This window comes from Onychomys torridus, chromosome 2 (assembly GCF_903995425.1).
Source record: "Onychomys torridus chromosome 2, mOncTor1.1, whole genome shotgun sequence".
Classification (NCBI taxonomy): Eukaryota; Metazoa; Chordata; class Mammalia; order Rodentia; family Cricetidae; genus Onychomys; species Onychomys torridus.
Window position 1 is genome coordinate 155,737,948 of NC_050444.1, and position 16,278 is coordinate 155,754,225.

Genomic DNA, 16,278 nt, shown 5'->3' on the forward strand with positions numbered 1-16,278 from the left:
AAGAGAGAGAGAGAGAGAGAGAGAGAGAGAGAGAGAGAGAGAGAGAGAGAGAGATCAGGACTGAGCAAGAGAGATAGGTCCTGGACTCAAACCCAGGACACCTTGACCTTCAGCCCCTCCTCACTCACCGTTACGAAAACACACATCACTGTGGACGATACAATCCTCTGCATCCTCCCACAGACCAGAGGACGGTTCATGATTCCTGAGTGCTGTCCGGATGCTCTTGTTCTGAGATGCGGCCTCCTCACCATTTGGCCTCTCAAGGGGCCCTCTGAGGTTTCACTTAAATGCAAACTGACATTCCACGGTGTGCCCCATTACTGCCCTGTGGCTGCTGGAGGTGTGTGTGTGTGTGTGTGTGTGTGTGTGTGTGTGTGTGTGTGTGTGTGTGAATGAACAGTTTATGTGGAATCCCCTCCCACAGTCTGGCTTCCGCTAGCCTGAGCTCAGAAGCCTCTGGTCTCCTTGGAACCCCTGAGGTGAAGTAGGAGGCTGCGGCAGGTAAAGGCCACAGTCAGCAGGGTAGGCTTGCCTTTCTATCCACGGGCTGGCCATACAGACTCTGGTAAGTGAGGGTGGCCAGGCAGAGGGTGGTTGCGGAGTGCTGTGGGTCTTCAGCCTTTGAATAAAATACCCACCAGCATGGGAGGTTCTGAATCCTTTCAGTTGAACTTCCTGTTACTGTTGGGAGATCTGAGGCCCAAAGAGGGAAAGAGAATGTTGGCTGTCTCACAGTGAGCCACCCCAGGTCTCTAGGTGCTTAGGCCAACATGGCTGGGTTAGAAGCACTATTTAAAAATCTTCCCACATGTCAGTAAGCCTCCCAGTTCTCATCTATAGAGTTGACTTTCTTCTGAAGTGATATGTAGGATGCACACCTGGAACATCTGGGGAGTGATAAGTACTGGATCCCTGGTGCTGGGTTCCTCCACCGCCAATGCAATAAGCCAAATCAAACCGAATTAATAAATCCAGATTTAATAAACAGGGCAATGCAGAGTAGAGCACTCCTGGGTGGCCCTCAGGAAGGCAGGAGACAGAACAGGAGAGCACCTATGGCAGGTCTGTGGGCGGGTCTTAAAGAGCCGGTAAGCGTGGTCCTGGGCATCTGGGGGTGGGGTGGAGGAGAAGCCGCCAATGGTGCACTTTATGGAATGGACCACCCTCCAAGATGGATATTCCAAACAGGGAGAACCCCAGAATCAGGGATGTCCCTGGATTCCAAGCTTCTCTGCCTTGTTAGGCTCTGGGTGATAGGAAAGCAGGAATTAGCTGAACACTGCAGGGTCTAGGCATGAGGAGAACTAGTCTTCTCAGCTCCACGCATCCCATCTACTGGTGGAAATTGAAACCACCCCTTTTGCCCAAGACTCCCTTGGGCATCTGGGTCCCTAAACTTGGCAGGTGCCCTGTCCAGGGTTTTCCTAGCATCACACCAATGCAAGGTCCTTTCTCTGGCCTCCCAGACGGCCAGTCCCAACCACCCCCCACTTTCTCTTCTAGTAAATTCCACTTTCTTCTTCCTTTTAATACATGTTCCCAAGGGCTACCCACAGTGTCACCTCCACCTCCAGGTCCTCAGTCTCTAAGGGACCCGTGATTTCTCCACACCTGGTCACCTAAGTCACTGAGAATCCTGAGTCTGGCTCCATCAGGGCTGGTTCGCTTCCTTGGGGTGTCCCCTTCTCTCCTGTCATCCCCCCCCTCCCCACCGTGGTCTCCTCTGGGACTCTCCTGGCTCTGGCTTCTTAGCTGGGAGCCCTCTGCCTGGGAGGCTCTTCTCCACTCCCTGGGTGCTCCTCTCCTGTGAGCTCTGTACTCAGCCCGCACACGCTCGACACCTTCCCTGGAGCATCTGAGGGCCTACAACACATGCGACCAACAGACTAGGCCCTCCAGCAGTCTGGGTCTTAGAGCGTCCCTCCCATGCTCCACTCACAGTGGTGAGTAGGTGATGGGGACACAGGACAGACAGCCACAGGAAGACAATGACTTGGGAAAGAGTAGAAGGCTCTGCACTGTGATTTCCACAACATCTCAGGCTGCTTCTTTTTGGTCCTCAGCTCAGGAACTCAAGGCTACCATATCCTGGTTGGGATAGAAGACCATCCTCAGGCCCCTGCCAAGACCTATCTATCATCAGGAGAGGGTGGAGGACCTAGAATCCTGTTCCTAGATTCCCGAGAGCAGCCTTACCCTAATTGTAGTAATACCACACACCCTGACGTTCCATGGGAATTACAAACCCGCAATTCTTACTATTTTTAAGGTCTTCAATGTCCTTTGACAACACAGGGTAAGTTCAGGGTTCCTTGAACTTGAGGGGTCTGGCTCTGCAGACACCAGCTGTGTGATTCTGGAGAAGTCCCTTACGCTCCCTGTGCGGAATGGGGGACTTGGGAGCATGGAGCTCATGGCTGCAGGTGCCGGTGGCGGCTCTGCCTGGCTGTGTCTAACTGCCCCAGGGGCAAGAATGAAGCTGCTGGGAGTGGGCCAGGTGGCCCTGGGAAGGAGAGGTTTGATTAGGTTCCAGAGCTCATGATGGGAGCGGTCTTGGAGCTTAGGGTGTGAGTAGAGCAGACTCCTAAGTGAGAACTTGAACTGGGAAGGCCAGGCCAGCCAAGGAAAAGGTTTAGGGACATGCAAGCTGCTCACCCTCCTCACACCAGGAAGCCCTGGCGGGTGGCGCTTCCTCCTCTTCCCCAGAGGTCATCAGCAGGGTGGAAGTGGGGGGTGGGGCATTCAAGGAGGTGTTTGTTTTCCAGGCTTTGGAGGGGAGTCCAGGAAAGTCCTCCTAAAAATAGCAAGCTGGTGGGGGGTGTGGGGGGGGGAGCACCAACATTCCCTAGACGTGAAGAGGGAATTTTTGGAAACAACATTGGCCACCAGCTCTCCACCCCCCACCCAGCCCCCGCAGTCAGCAGCATCCTTAAAGGGTGATATTTGTGTGTGAGGCCATTAGCAAACAAGACAATGGCTTGGACTTAGTCCTGAGAGAGATGACCAAGGCATCAGGGTGCAAAACAATATGTTGTGTGGCCTCAGGAACTCAGTCTAACACTCTTCTCTGGGCTTTGCCCCTCAGAAGAGGCCCTGGGGGGCACCCAGGGATTTGAGGACTGCCCTCATCACTGCTGTTCCTCACTGGAGACTCAGCAAGGCTCTACAAAATTCCATGCAGTAACAGCTAAGCTGCAGGTACAGAAGGGAAGAGCATGGTTTTGGAACACAAGTACTAAAGAGCAGACCCCAGGACAGATGGCCTGGGTTCGAACCCCAGCTCTGCCACGGGCTACTGGGACCCAGAGTAAGTTACCATGTTACAGTCCTTTAGTATCTGTAACAGGGATGGACACACACCCACACCATTCCCACCTAGGAACAGTGTGATCAGCCTCCATCTCTGTGTGCACCTGTGCCCAAAAGCTGGGGGAGCCAGGAGACGGTTCAGTCAGTAAAACGACCCCTGTGCAAACAGAAGGACTTGATTTTGATCCCCAGAAACCACATTTAAAAAGCCAGAAGTGATGGGGTGAGCCTGTCATACCAGCACAGGAGGATCCCCAGGGCTCAAAGGCCAGTCAAACCTCTCTGCATTCCAGGACAATGAGTGACCTGTCTTCAAAAACCAGGGAGACAGTGTCCTGAGGAAGCCCTGACCCGTGCCGTGCAGCCGCACAGGCGTGTACATACAGCTCCCAGAGGCTCCAGCTGTTACCACAGAGGACAGCTGTAATGACAGGCCTTCCACTTGCATCAAGGGTCAGAGCTCCTTTCCACAAAACACTGCTGTCAACTCCAGGGAGGTACTTGCTCCTCTAGGCCGCTTCTCAATTGACTAGGGAAGAAAAGGACTTTAAAAGAAATGTTTTATCCTTTATTTATTTTGTGAGTTTGCACATGCCATAGAAAGTGTATGGTCAGAGGACAATTGTAGGACCATGTGTGTCCTGGGGACTGAATTTAGGTTGTCAAGCTTGGTGGCAAGCACCTTTCCAGTCTGAGCCGTCCCACCAGCCCAGTTTTTTTTTTTTTTTTAAATCAACTCTATAACAACAGCATCTCTGTGGTCTCATCTTTGTCTACAGAATCTTCTATTCAGTGCTCTTGACTGTGACAGGTAACACTATGCCATGAAGCCATAGGACAGGTTGTCATAGACCCCTTACCCCAACCCCTGCTTCTCTGCTGTTACCCTAGAAACCAGACATCACCAACCAAGGTGGGGGTGGGAGAGCTGGAACCACCTGGCGCCATCTTTTAAATTGGGGGGATGGGAGTTTCAGGGCAATACTGGAAGTCTACTGTACTTAAGATCTCTATAAAATATTTAGACTGCCGTGGCCCGATATAATAGTGATTATACATTTAAATGTTAATGAGTATAATTAGATTGAAAGATTAGGCAAGCCTGTCACTAAATATATATTTAGGACTGATAAAACCTCCTACTGTAAAATTACAGGTGAACACACCAACAGGCCTGTGGGTCTTTGATTTGTCTGAAAAACAGAGCTCAAAAGATGGCCCAGGAAAGAACAGGCTGGGCAGGGCAGGGAGGTCACTGAAGGGAACCCTGAAAACCCCAAGGTGAGTGGCTATGAAAAGTCACCTATGTCTACAGATGGAGAGTTCACTCCTGAGACCAGCCAGCCTCGGCTCTCATAAGCACTCGAGACAGGCTTGGGCAGAGCTGTATATGGGGGTGACACTGGGTACCCCCTAGAACCTCTAAAACTCTAATCTAATCATACAGAACTAACATTTAAATAAGTCATCTTGTGGACCTGCAGGACCCAGCATTATCGCTTGAAAGCCTTGTTATTAATGTGACAGTGTGGGTGACCAGGAGGCAGCTCTGCTCTGCTGGAAATCCATCAAAAGGGAGTCACACATGCACAGGACACCCTTTTAATGATTATCTAAGCACGATGCGTAAGCTTTAAATGCACGCTGAGGTGTGCAGGGAGAGGCAAATAAACAAGAGATTCCTAGATTCCAGATGGCAAAGATTGACCACGGCAGGGAAAGAGCATGTGCAAAGGTCCTGAGGTAGCAGAAAGGGGGCACCTTCTGGAAGGCAAAGCTGGTACCCCTAAAAGGCAGCTCTCTCCCAAGGATGGCGACGTTTCCCTGCTCTCTGCTTCCTTGTGGGCCCCCACAAATGACTGACCATTTTGTCCCTTTAGCACCCCGCATCACTTGCTGTCACCTTGAAGGCTCTTCTCGCCCCCTTGAAACTGTAGAGTTCCCGGACACCCCATCCCACTGTTCTTCCCTTCATCCTTCGTCTTCTGCTGCTTTCCCCACCTGACTGATGTCATGCATATTTTGCACTCGGACTTATTGTCTGATCTCGGGTCCTAAGGGCAGGCCTGGTGCGGAGTGGTTTATCTGTACAACTCCTGCAAGAGTCAAAACGGTCCCATGGGTGGGGGATGCAGGTGGCAGAGAGGTAGGGGTCCGAAGGGTCTAAGCTGCCTTTGGAGAAACTGAACTGGCATCATTTCCGGGGCAGGGTGGTACTTCTGTGGTCAAAGATACTTGAGGAGATGGGGAGCGGGAAGTGTTCAGGGGGCACAGTAACTAGTAACTAGAGCTTAGTCTCGATGCGAACAAGGGAGTCCCGGGGCAATCAGTGCATGCTCCAGGGGTGGTATGCTGGACTCTGCCTGGTGCCTGGTGCCCTGGGCTCGATGGAGGGAAGGAACCACTCCTACAGTGGTGTGAGGTCCTGCACTCGATCTGCTTCCTTGATTCCCATGCTGGGCTTTGCACTCAGGCCCGGGAGATGCTGCGGATGTTTAGCAAAAAGCTTAGAGGGGCTGGGCTGTAGCTCAGGAGGCAGATTACTTGCCTAACATGCATGAAACCCTGGGTTCAAGTCCCAGTACCACACAAACTGGGTGTAATGGCATATGCCTGTAGTGCCAGCATTTGGGGGAGCAGAGGCAGGAGGATCAGAGGTTCAAAGTCATCCTCAGCTACACAGTAAGTTTTGAGGCCAGCCTAGTTTACATGAGAGCCTGTGATACAAGGAGGAGGGGAAAACGGAGAGGGAGGGGCTGGAGGAGGAAGTGGTCAGTGTGAAGTGTGGGAACCCCGTGCCGGGACTCAGATGGCCCAAGGAGTGAAGGAGAGGCCTCCCTCAATTTCGACCATCAGAGGCCATGCTGGCCGGCCAGTCTAGCTGAAATAGCAAGATCCAGGATCAGCGAGGGACCCCCATCTCACACACTGTGTTAGAAAGTGGTTGAAGAAGATACTATTGACCTTTGACCTCACACAACTGTGTGCACACACAAACATGGCCACACACACAGGACACTGCAACTCAATATGAGCACAGAATGTGGATCTTGACTCCAGCAAAACAGAAACAATCAATCAAACAAACAAAGAATTAATTAAAAGTTTATCTGTGCACAGCATTTTTGTCATGTGGTTGTCGGCAGACTCTGGTTCTGAAAGTGTCTGCCTTCTAGAGCTTCCAATGCAAAGACCTGACACATCGCCTTGGGGCTGGGACTTGCTTTCAGATAACGTGAAGAGGGTGGAGCTGGCAGGGAGGGACAGATAAGTAACAGAGGTGGGGCTAATGGCAGGTGCCAGATTCATGACATCATTGCCCGGGCCTCTGTGAATGAGTGAAGTTTTTCCTTAATAAAAGCTCTACCACAAGGCTAGCAGAAGGGCCGGCCCGGTTCTAGTGGTGTGCAAAGCTGCCCCATCTGGCCATGTTTTATCTTTGCCTCCTACCCCTCGGGTGACAGCCTGGGATCCCAGCACCAGCTGCTGATGGACCTGCACTCAGTCACTGTGTTTGTGACAGGTCCTGGCTCATCAGGGTAGTGTGTGTGAGACACAGTGACCCCTGGGCCAGGGGCCCCTGCCTGACAAGGCTTCCTTTCCTTCCTAAGGCTTCAGGAGCCCAGGTGGCCACATGCCAGGGCTCTTTGTTAGAATGAGGACCCAGCACTGCTTTTTTTTTTTTTTAATTGCAAAGGGGGTCCGAGAGGGGAGAAGTGACTGGTACGAAATGTGTCCAGACACGTCTCAGGAGTGGTGCGGAGCCTCAGCCTGGGTCTAAAGACCATGCATGGCTTGGGTGGGGCTGAATGAGGCTGGGAAAAGGGGGTGCTGGCTGCTTTCGGCTTCGCAGGCCTGGACCGAGAAAGTGCTGAGTCAGCGTGCAGGATAAAAGCATTCCCGCTCAGGGAAACAAGAGCGAAGAATTTCCGGCTTGATGCTCCGGAGGGGAAATCACAGAAGCTGGGCTGGTAACAGCCCAAACAAACAACCTTGAGTGACTTAAACAAGGAGGATGAAGGAGGGGCTTTGGGAGCTGTGGTGAGCTGGGGGCGGGTGGAGACAGTGGAGGCAACTATGTTCCCAGCTACTGCCCTGTGACTACTGTCTCACAGAGACCACTGGGGACCGGAGGAACAGGACAAGAAGCAGTAACTTGAACTTGGAAGCTATAAAGCGCCTTAGAGTTAGGGCTAGATCCCAGCATTAGAGGGCCTGCAAATCCTTGACCTCTTCTGACCTTTGAACCTGACTGATGTGGGTTTGAAGGCTCACATGTAATCACCTCGGGGACATGAAATGGTCTTGGTGGAACACATGGAGTATCATCACTCCTTATCCCAAATAATTCATTCTCACGGCACCGTGCTACTGTCTCCCAGGGCAGAGCAAGGCTCTGCGGGGGCTTTGGTCACACACACATAGCTGGTTGACAGTTACGCTCTCCCACTTTCAGGCCTCACAGGCCTCCATGACGCTGAGAACCTGCAGTGACCCTATAACTGTTTGCCTTGCAAAACATCCTTCTCCATGACCCCGGCAACCCTGCCTCCAGCATCAGCATGGAGGCCCAGACTCAGAGAGGGTGCGTCTGGATGGCGAGGCTGGTTGGTGTGCTGGGCTTATAGCAAGGACTTGGAGCCCGGCCTCCAGGGAAGCAGTGGGCTGAAACAAGCTCAAAAGAAGACAAGCTTCCTGGACTCTCATTAAGTCTTCTGGGCAAAACGGTTATTATATTAAAAAGGGAAGTTGGCAGGAGATGCTTTCTCTGCTCTGGAGCTCAGAAGGATGGAGCTCAGCTGGCTTGCCAGGGCCACCCAGGCTGGGTGAGGGCATGGTCCTTTCACCTGCTGCCAGTCACTGCTCACCAGCCTCCCAGACTTCTGTACTGGGAGACGATCCCAGTGTTGGTAGTGGTAGGAAAAGGTTCCCATGCAAACTAAGCTTAGAAGCAATTTTTTAAGCAACTGCCATAGCGTGGGGGTGTATCTCAGTTGGTAAAGTGCTTGCTTAGCATGCACACAGCCCTTGGTTCAATCCCCAGCAGTGCATAAACTGGGGTGATGTACAACTGCAATCCCAGATCTTGGGAGGATCAGAAGGTCAAGTTCATCCTCAGTTACATAGTAATTGGAGGCCAGCCTGAGTTTATATGAACACCTGTTTCAAAAAAAAAGTGCCCTGGGTGGGTGATAAAAGTGTTCTGAGCTCAGCAAGTGAACTACCACCATGAGAGCAGAGTGAGAGAGACAGGTAGGAAGGACCACCCACCACCCCATGGATGCCAGCCAAGCCCCACTTGCATCTTGCTAGGCTGTCTGAACCCCTCCCATGATCCACTTCCTTCTTAGAGTCCAGACATAGACATCCTGGGCAGCAGCAAGGCCAGGCAGAACCCCAAGATCAAGCCACACCATCCATCTTCCTGATGAAGTACTTCGATATTTCTGTCTGCCAACTGGACCCATTTCACAGGGCGCAGCAGCACTGAGCAGCAGGCTTTGAGTTCTTAGCCTTAGAAATCACCTGCAGGACTAAGAGCGCTGGCTCTGAGTTCAAATCCCAGCTGCGGTTCCTAGGTAATGGTTTTCTCAACAATAAATGGGGATAATGATAGCAGTCCAGGCTTACACCTGTGCTGGCCACCGCTGCAAGCATTCTAGGAGTACCAGCTCCTTAAATCTCTCAAATGCCAAAAGGTGCTGCTGTCTGTCTCTTGAGACCTAGAGTGCACAGCCATGCTGCAAACAATCTCAAGGTTACACCAGCGTGCAATGCACGGCTCCCATCCATGCCCCATGTTCCATGCCCCATGCCTGGATCCCGAGTCCTGCAGGGTACCCCTTTCCATGATTTTTCAAGGCTGTCACTAAGTGCCACAGGCATCTGCTGAGCTCCCAGCAGAGGCTGGTCCCATGAGGCACCAAGTTAGGATAGATTATCAGTGTCCATTTCTTCTGGAAGTTTCTAAAGTTACCATCCCTTGTGTGGCCCACCCTTCCCTGCTTGTTTCTTCTTTAGCACTTAGCTGAAGCTATCGGGGCTACTTTTAATTATTCTGTGGTTCTCTGTTTTGCCACTTGCTATATCATTGGCTTCTGGAACCGAGTGGGTGGCCAGTAAATATCTGGGGAGCGAAGAACAATAGCATGAGTGAGCTGCTCTCATGCTCTGTCCAACCCACTGAACATTACTCTGACCCCTGGGCAGCCAGTGCTGTGGAAAGGATCCAGTTTAACAAAGACCGGGAAAAGATACCATTCCTCCAGAGGGTCACACTGCACACACAGATGAACCACCGTTAGGACCTGCCCAGCCTAGGCCTTTCTGGCTCCCATCTATCCCTGTATGATCATAACTGAGTGAGCCTTAGTTGCTCCATTAGCAAGGTACTTGTGCAAGGTAGTGCCAGGTCAGCACCCCCTGTGCAGGGAGAGAGGGCCTCCCTCCTCTTCCCACCCCTTCTGCCAGCCTTATGGAATTCTCCTTTGTTTGAACAAGATAGAGAGAGTAAACATGTTTTACACACTCCAAAGGGTTTGGCCTTTTCTTGATGGCTGTTGGTTTTTTGTGTGCAGAAGACAGAACCTGGGACCTCTCATATGCCAGACAAGCCTTTGCCTCTGAGCTGTAGCTCAGCCCTGGCTTTTGGTTTTTTGCCATAAGGGTTTCACTGGAACCCCAGAGGCTGGCCACTGGCTGGGTGTGGTAGAGCCACATCTGCCAACACAGTTCAGGGAATAAAGGCTGGAAGTCCTAAGTGCCCCCTGATTTCTGATCTTCGATCCTCCAGCCTCCCCCAGTATGGCTGGGATGTCCCCGCAGTGCCCAGGCATGGTTTAACACTGTTTGTGTCTCTCAGGGCCCCTGAGATGCCACTCCACTGCAGGGGGGAGACTGGAACAGCTCCAGTTTCTCAGCACCAGTCAGTCATCTTCAGCTTCACATGAAGGCTCAAGAAAAAAGGAGGAGGTGGTGAGCATGCCGTGACTACTCTGGAGCCCAGGCTGAGTGGGGCTGACAGGCTGCTGGGACCTGCCCTGTGGTTACACTATACATTTGTGGTGTGCCTTAACTTCTGGAGCCCTGGTCCCTCACCTACAACCTGCAAAAACAAAATCTGTGGGGCCGGTTAGTAACATGAATCGTGGCCATGGATGATGGCACTGCAGAAGACTGAGCTCTTGGGTGCCCGGAGCCATGCCCAGCACAGAGTGCATTTTAGTGCCCGGGAATGAGTGGTTTTAATTAGCACAGGCAACTGGTCTAGGTGGAAGTTCTATTATTATGCCAACCTGTGTGTATACCCTGTATGTGCAGGTGCATGTGTGTAGGTATGTGTGTGAGTACAGTTCATGTGTTTCTAGGTAACTGTGTATGTGGATGTGCGTGTGTGTAGAGTTAAAGGACAGCCAGCAGGTGTCCCATCTCAGGAGCCACTGACTTAGTTTTTGAGAGAGGGTCTTCTACAGGCCCGGAGCTCTCCAAGCAGACTAGGCAGGCTGTGATGGGCTGGGGATCCACCTGTCCCCGTTTCCCTAGCATTGTAATTATGAGCCCTTGTTCCCATGCTTGTCTTTTTAAACAGGGACTCTAGGGATTGACCTCAGGCCTGACAGCTATCCCTCCTGCCCTCATTTCACAAGCGAAGAAACTGAGGCAGGAGACATAGCTAACTAGCTCAAAGATACACAACCAATGAATGTTGGAGGTTTTGAGTTCCAAAATCTAATGGTACAATGGGTCACTAACGGCAAGGCCCAGGACTCCCAAATTCTAGGCTCACAGGCATGTACCACCATGCTCAGTCCATGCTAGACAGGTACTCTACCAACTGAGCTACATCTTTGATGCATTCTTCTCAGCCCCTTGTCAGCCTGGGAAAGCTGAAAGACCCTCATCCTGACTATGTGCATGGGGGTGGGGGGGACAAGCATGGTCAGCCTAAGGGAGTAGCACTGGCTCCCAGAGATCATACAAGACCAAGCCCGACATGTGTCAGACTGACTCAGCTGGTTCCAGGTCGGTCCACTCTGTGTCTCTGAGTTTGGTGCACACAGCCATCTTCCACATTGCCAGGATACAGGGACTAAGAGGAAGAAGCATCCTTTTATGGGGAGATGCCTTACCAAAAAATATGTTTTTTTGTTACTTTGGCTTCTTTTTTCTTTTTTCATTTCTTTCTTTCTTTCTTTTTTTTTTTTTTTCCTGAGACAGGGTTTCTCTGTGTATCTCTGTGCCTTTCCTGGAACTCACTCTGTAGCCCAGATTGGCCTTGAACTCACAGAGATCTGCCTGGCTCTGCTGGGATTAAAGGTGTGAGCCACCACCGCCCAGTTACTTCTGCTTTTTAAATGTTTTGTATTAGTACACAATTAGGAGACTGTAACCCACACGTGACTTAATACACATGGTAGGTAAGTTTGACAGAACACATGTGAAACTTGTGATAACACCAGAATCAAGATATGTCAGAGCCTCAGGAGGACCAGCCAACTCCGAGCCACACCCCAAACACAAATTACCAAACAGAGCAGGAGTGATGACAACAGATAATGGATGATGAGGGCACTTTGCATTTTACCACACACCCTACCCCCCAAAAGGCTTTAGAGTGTCGTGGTCAGGTCACCCACACATCCCTGAGCTGAAGGCTACACAGATAAGTTCCACACAACTAGAGTTAAACCCCGGTGTATTACAATGTCACTTCCCTCATTGCTATGGCAATCTGTGACTAAAGGCTTTTTGGGCTCATGGCTTCAGGGGGCTCAGTCCATCAAGGAGAAGGCACAGCAGCTAGGGTGGGTCCACCTGCTACGGTGGGAATATGAGGCTGTGACTCCTCACATCTGGGTGGGAAGCAGAGAGCTGGAGCAGAGGTGAGGCCAGGCAAGAACCCTCAGGGCCCATCCCTGGTGGCCCATACCCGCCAGTTAAGTCCTATTTCCCAGAGGCCCCATGACCTCCTCACACAGCACCAGCTGTGTTCCAAGACAGCCTGTGGGGACTGTATTAGTTGCTCTTCTTGCTCCTGCAACAAAGTAACAAAAAGCAAACTTAGGAAGGGAGGGGTCATGGTTTAAGGGGGCAGTGCATCTCAGCAGGAAAAACATGGCTATTGGAGCATGAGGTAAGTGGTCACATGACAACCACAGTCAGGAAGCAGAGAGATATGAATGCTGGTGCTCAGCTTCATTTCTCCGTCAGGGACTCCAGCCCGTGGGATGGTGTTGTCCACATTTACAGTGGCTTTTTCCACCTTGGCTAACACAATCTGGAAACTCCTTTATAGACTCACTGGGAGGTTTATCTCCAAGGTGATTCTAGATCCGGTCAAGTTGACAGTCAATATTAACCATCACAGGGGCCATCTCACATTCCATCCACAGTGCCAATGTCTGCTCCTTCTCAGCCACGTGGCCTGGGGGCTTTCCTTGGCTTCTTGATGCCCCTCTGTCACCCAAGAATGGATCTTGGAAGCTAAGACCTATCTGCAGGACTCAGGACAGTGCCTGGCATGATACTGACAGTGACGGTGATTTTGTTCCCCTCAATGAGGAACTTGGGTTCTAGGAAGTTCAGCCAGGTCAGAACTTGGATGGTTTGCGAGATGGTGCCCCCACTCTCATGCCACTGTCTCTGGGTTACCAGAACTGTGAGCTTGAGGGTACTGGGTGACCAAAGCTGCCAAGTAGCCGGGTCCTGCCCCAGTCCTTCACCCATGTTATCGGCAGGTCACACACTCTCATTTCTTTCTCCACACAATGCATTCTCTCATCTGATTCCTGTGACTTCTCTGTGCAAATGCTACCAAGCAAGTCCTGGCCAGGGTGGGGAACACCCAACCATCAGTCCCAGACCCCAGCTCCACTGCCAGGTACACCTCACTGCCCAAACAATGGAGGCTGCCGTGGCCCTGGAGGACTCCTTCCCAGGGAGTGTGAGATGGGCAAGTGACCCCGGGAGGCTCCAGATGGGAGCAGGAACAGCTTCTGTAGCTATCACTTAGGATTCAGCTGAGTGGGACCAAGCGGGCCACTGCCATGAGAAACTACTCCCACCCTAAACTGCCCAGTGTAGAATGAAATGATCCCCCCAAGGCCTGGGGACAACAGCCACTCTTCCTGACCTACACAGCCCCATCAACTACCCTGGCTTGGGGAGCTGGGTTCAAATCCAGGTTTCAGAGTATGGCCAGCGAGCCACTGGGCCAGCTTTTTTCTTTCTCTGTAGAGAAGCCAGGGCACCTGAGCCTTAGGGATCTTTGAGTTCTTGCTACAGGCCGGGGCCTGGGGCTGGGAGCTTTATGTTCTCAAAAACTGTCACCAGTTGTAGAGAGAAAGAATGGGTCTGTGCATGTGCAAGAGTAGCTCAATGGGCTTTGGTCACAGTTGGCCTGGCTCCCTCACTCAGTACACCCTCTGTACCAGGCACAGCCGCAGCTGACCTTCGGTGGGGATGCCTCCAAGTAGGGAGGAATGCTGTCTGAACATTTATCTCTAACCTGCCGGGACAAAAAAATCAACACAGATTTCCTATCTTACTGTTCTTAGGGGTCCAAAGTCTGTAGTCGTCTCTAGGCCTACATGAGGAGTGAGCAGAGCTATGCCCCTTTCTGCAGCTCTAGGAAAAGCCCACTTCTCACACTTTCCAATTTCTGTAAGTGCCTGCAACCTTGGCGTGGGCCCTCCGCCTCCATGGGCCTCAGTGTACCTGCTCTAACTCTCTGACCTCGCCTGTCTCCTACCAGCGCCCCTGCAATGGTGGAGCCACTGGGGGTAATCACCTTAGTCTCCAAGTCTGCAGGTCACCAATGGCATCTGCAAATACTGTCGTCATAAGAGGTCACATATCCATCAGGTCACACCGTGCACAGCTTTGGGGGCATCGGGGCAGGTAAGTTCCAGCAGGACAGGGCAGCTGATGGGTGGGCATTTGACGGAATGCGGCTGCCCAGGGGTGAAGCACACTCAGGCACGTCTGGTCTAGGCCTGGCTCAAGCTGTGGCTGTGTCCACCAGCCGTTCCTCGAAGGGCAGCATTACTTACAAGCTCTAAAAATACCACCCCATTGCTAAAAACAAACGCTGGGGCTCTTGTGAAATAAAGCGAGGGCAGGACATGAAGGCTTGGCAAGGGGTGCTGGAGAGCCCCCGTCTGCAAGCGAGGCTCTGCTGGGGTATCCAAAAGCAGGTATTCCCAAAGTTCTCCCTGAAGCTCAAGGCCAGGGTCAGGCCCTGGATAGGGGCCAGTGGCTGTGGCTACAGGCAGCCGGCAGGAGGGAACAGAGAGAAAATACTAAAGGCACTTGTGAGACCACTGTGGGGAGGACTTGTCTGCTCCTCCAGGCCTTATTTATTCTTCGTGATGCTAGGACCCGTGCATTTTCTACTTCCATCAAACACGGGAAGTTCAGTGCGTGAACTAGGTAAGCACTGAGGGTGAGTTCAGAGCCTGGATGTGAATGAACCCAGCTGCCACCAAACAGGGGGTGGGGAGCAGGGATCTTTTCCATTCTCCACCCCTCAGTGTCCCTACCTAAAGTGGAGCCAACACGGCCACCTCCCTCTTGGGGTGCTCTGAGGATTTAGGACTAGGGCCGTCCCCAGAGGGAGTGGCCATCACCCTGAAGACTGTCCCTCTCCTAGCCTCATTTTCTGGGTAGGCTCTCAGTCTTATCATTTTTTTTTGGGGGGGGGAGAGAAACCTAGATACCCGTATGGCACATGACTCCTAAAATCCTGCAGGCCAATTTTGAGAACAAACACTCTCATTGAGTCTGTCAACCAGCGGCTGGGGGGAGCGCTTACCTCCCACCCCGCTGCATGCCAGCTGTGGAACTCTCGGCAAGGATCAAAGGCTGGAGCAGGTCCAAGGCCTGCCTCTCTCCTGGCCACAGACACTCAGTTCCACTTCCTGTCTGTTCCTTTTTAAACCAAACACTTGGGCCAAGCTCATTACTGAGGGTAGCATGCCCACCCTCGGTGGCTTCAGCCATTGCTGTGCTGGCAAGGGGAATTACTATGGTTAGGAATGCAGGTAAGAAAGCTGGAGTTGAGAGGCTAAATAATTCCCCAAAGCCACACTTTCCCCAACTCAGTGCTTGGGCTACGACCAGACGGGGCTGGGCTGATGCCTCTGTTTTTTGGGTCCCAGGTCAGACCTAGTCAGGTCAGACCCAGCCTGGGAGGCAGGTCTCAGCCTGCATCCTCCCCAGTCTTGGGGGGTGCAGAATGGGACGTTTTCCCATTCTCTCTCCAGCAGGCTTTTTCTGTGGTGCTTTGGGAATACAAGGATTTGGCCACAGGAACCAATAAGACTATCTCCAGTGCTGAGAGCGGTTCCAGCCTGTAGAACAAGCTATGGAGGGGGTCCCAATAGGGCTTGGAGAGCTGCAGCCCCTAGGCAGATCTCTCCGGGGACACAAGGATCTCACTGAGCAGGTGACATTTAAGCGGAGTCTGTGAAGCATGAGGAAGAGCCGGGCACAGTGGGAGGCAAGGAATGCTGGGAAAGAACATTCCAGGCTGAGGACTCAGTAATGCATAGAGGTGCCCTGAGGAATGATTGGCCTTAGGGTGTTAGAGGGACAGAAAGGGCAAAGGGAGGGTGACCCGGTTCTGATGGGAGGGGACTGGGATGAGGTCAGGCAGGAGGGTGGGCGATAGATCATGTGGGGAGGTAACACGCATGTCTCTCTTTCTAAGGTTCCAGAACCAGGGGAGGCTTCAGAATTCTTCCTCAAAGTGGCTGTCTTTGGGAAGATCAACACTGCCTTCCAGGAATAGGGAGGGGTTGGCAGCCAAATGCACAAAGGACACACCAGATACACACACACACACACACACACACACACACACACACACACACACACACATGCATTACAAGCTCAAGTTGTCACAGCCCCTACCCCCAACCCAAGGTGGCATAGTCAGGGGACCTTGAAGGGAGGCCAGTAGGGATG

General features: G+C 52.1%; 1 protein-coding gene across 6 annotated transcripts in view; it reads right to left on the minus strand.

Annotated features, from left to right (window-relative positions):
* Nucleotides 1-16,278, minus strand: part of Kazn (kazrin, periplakin interacting protein) — a 383,138-nt gene that overhangs the window by 55,699 nt on the left and 311,161 nt on the right. The gene's annotated exons all lie outside the window — the stretch shown is intronic.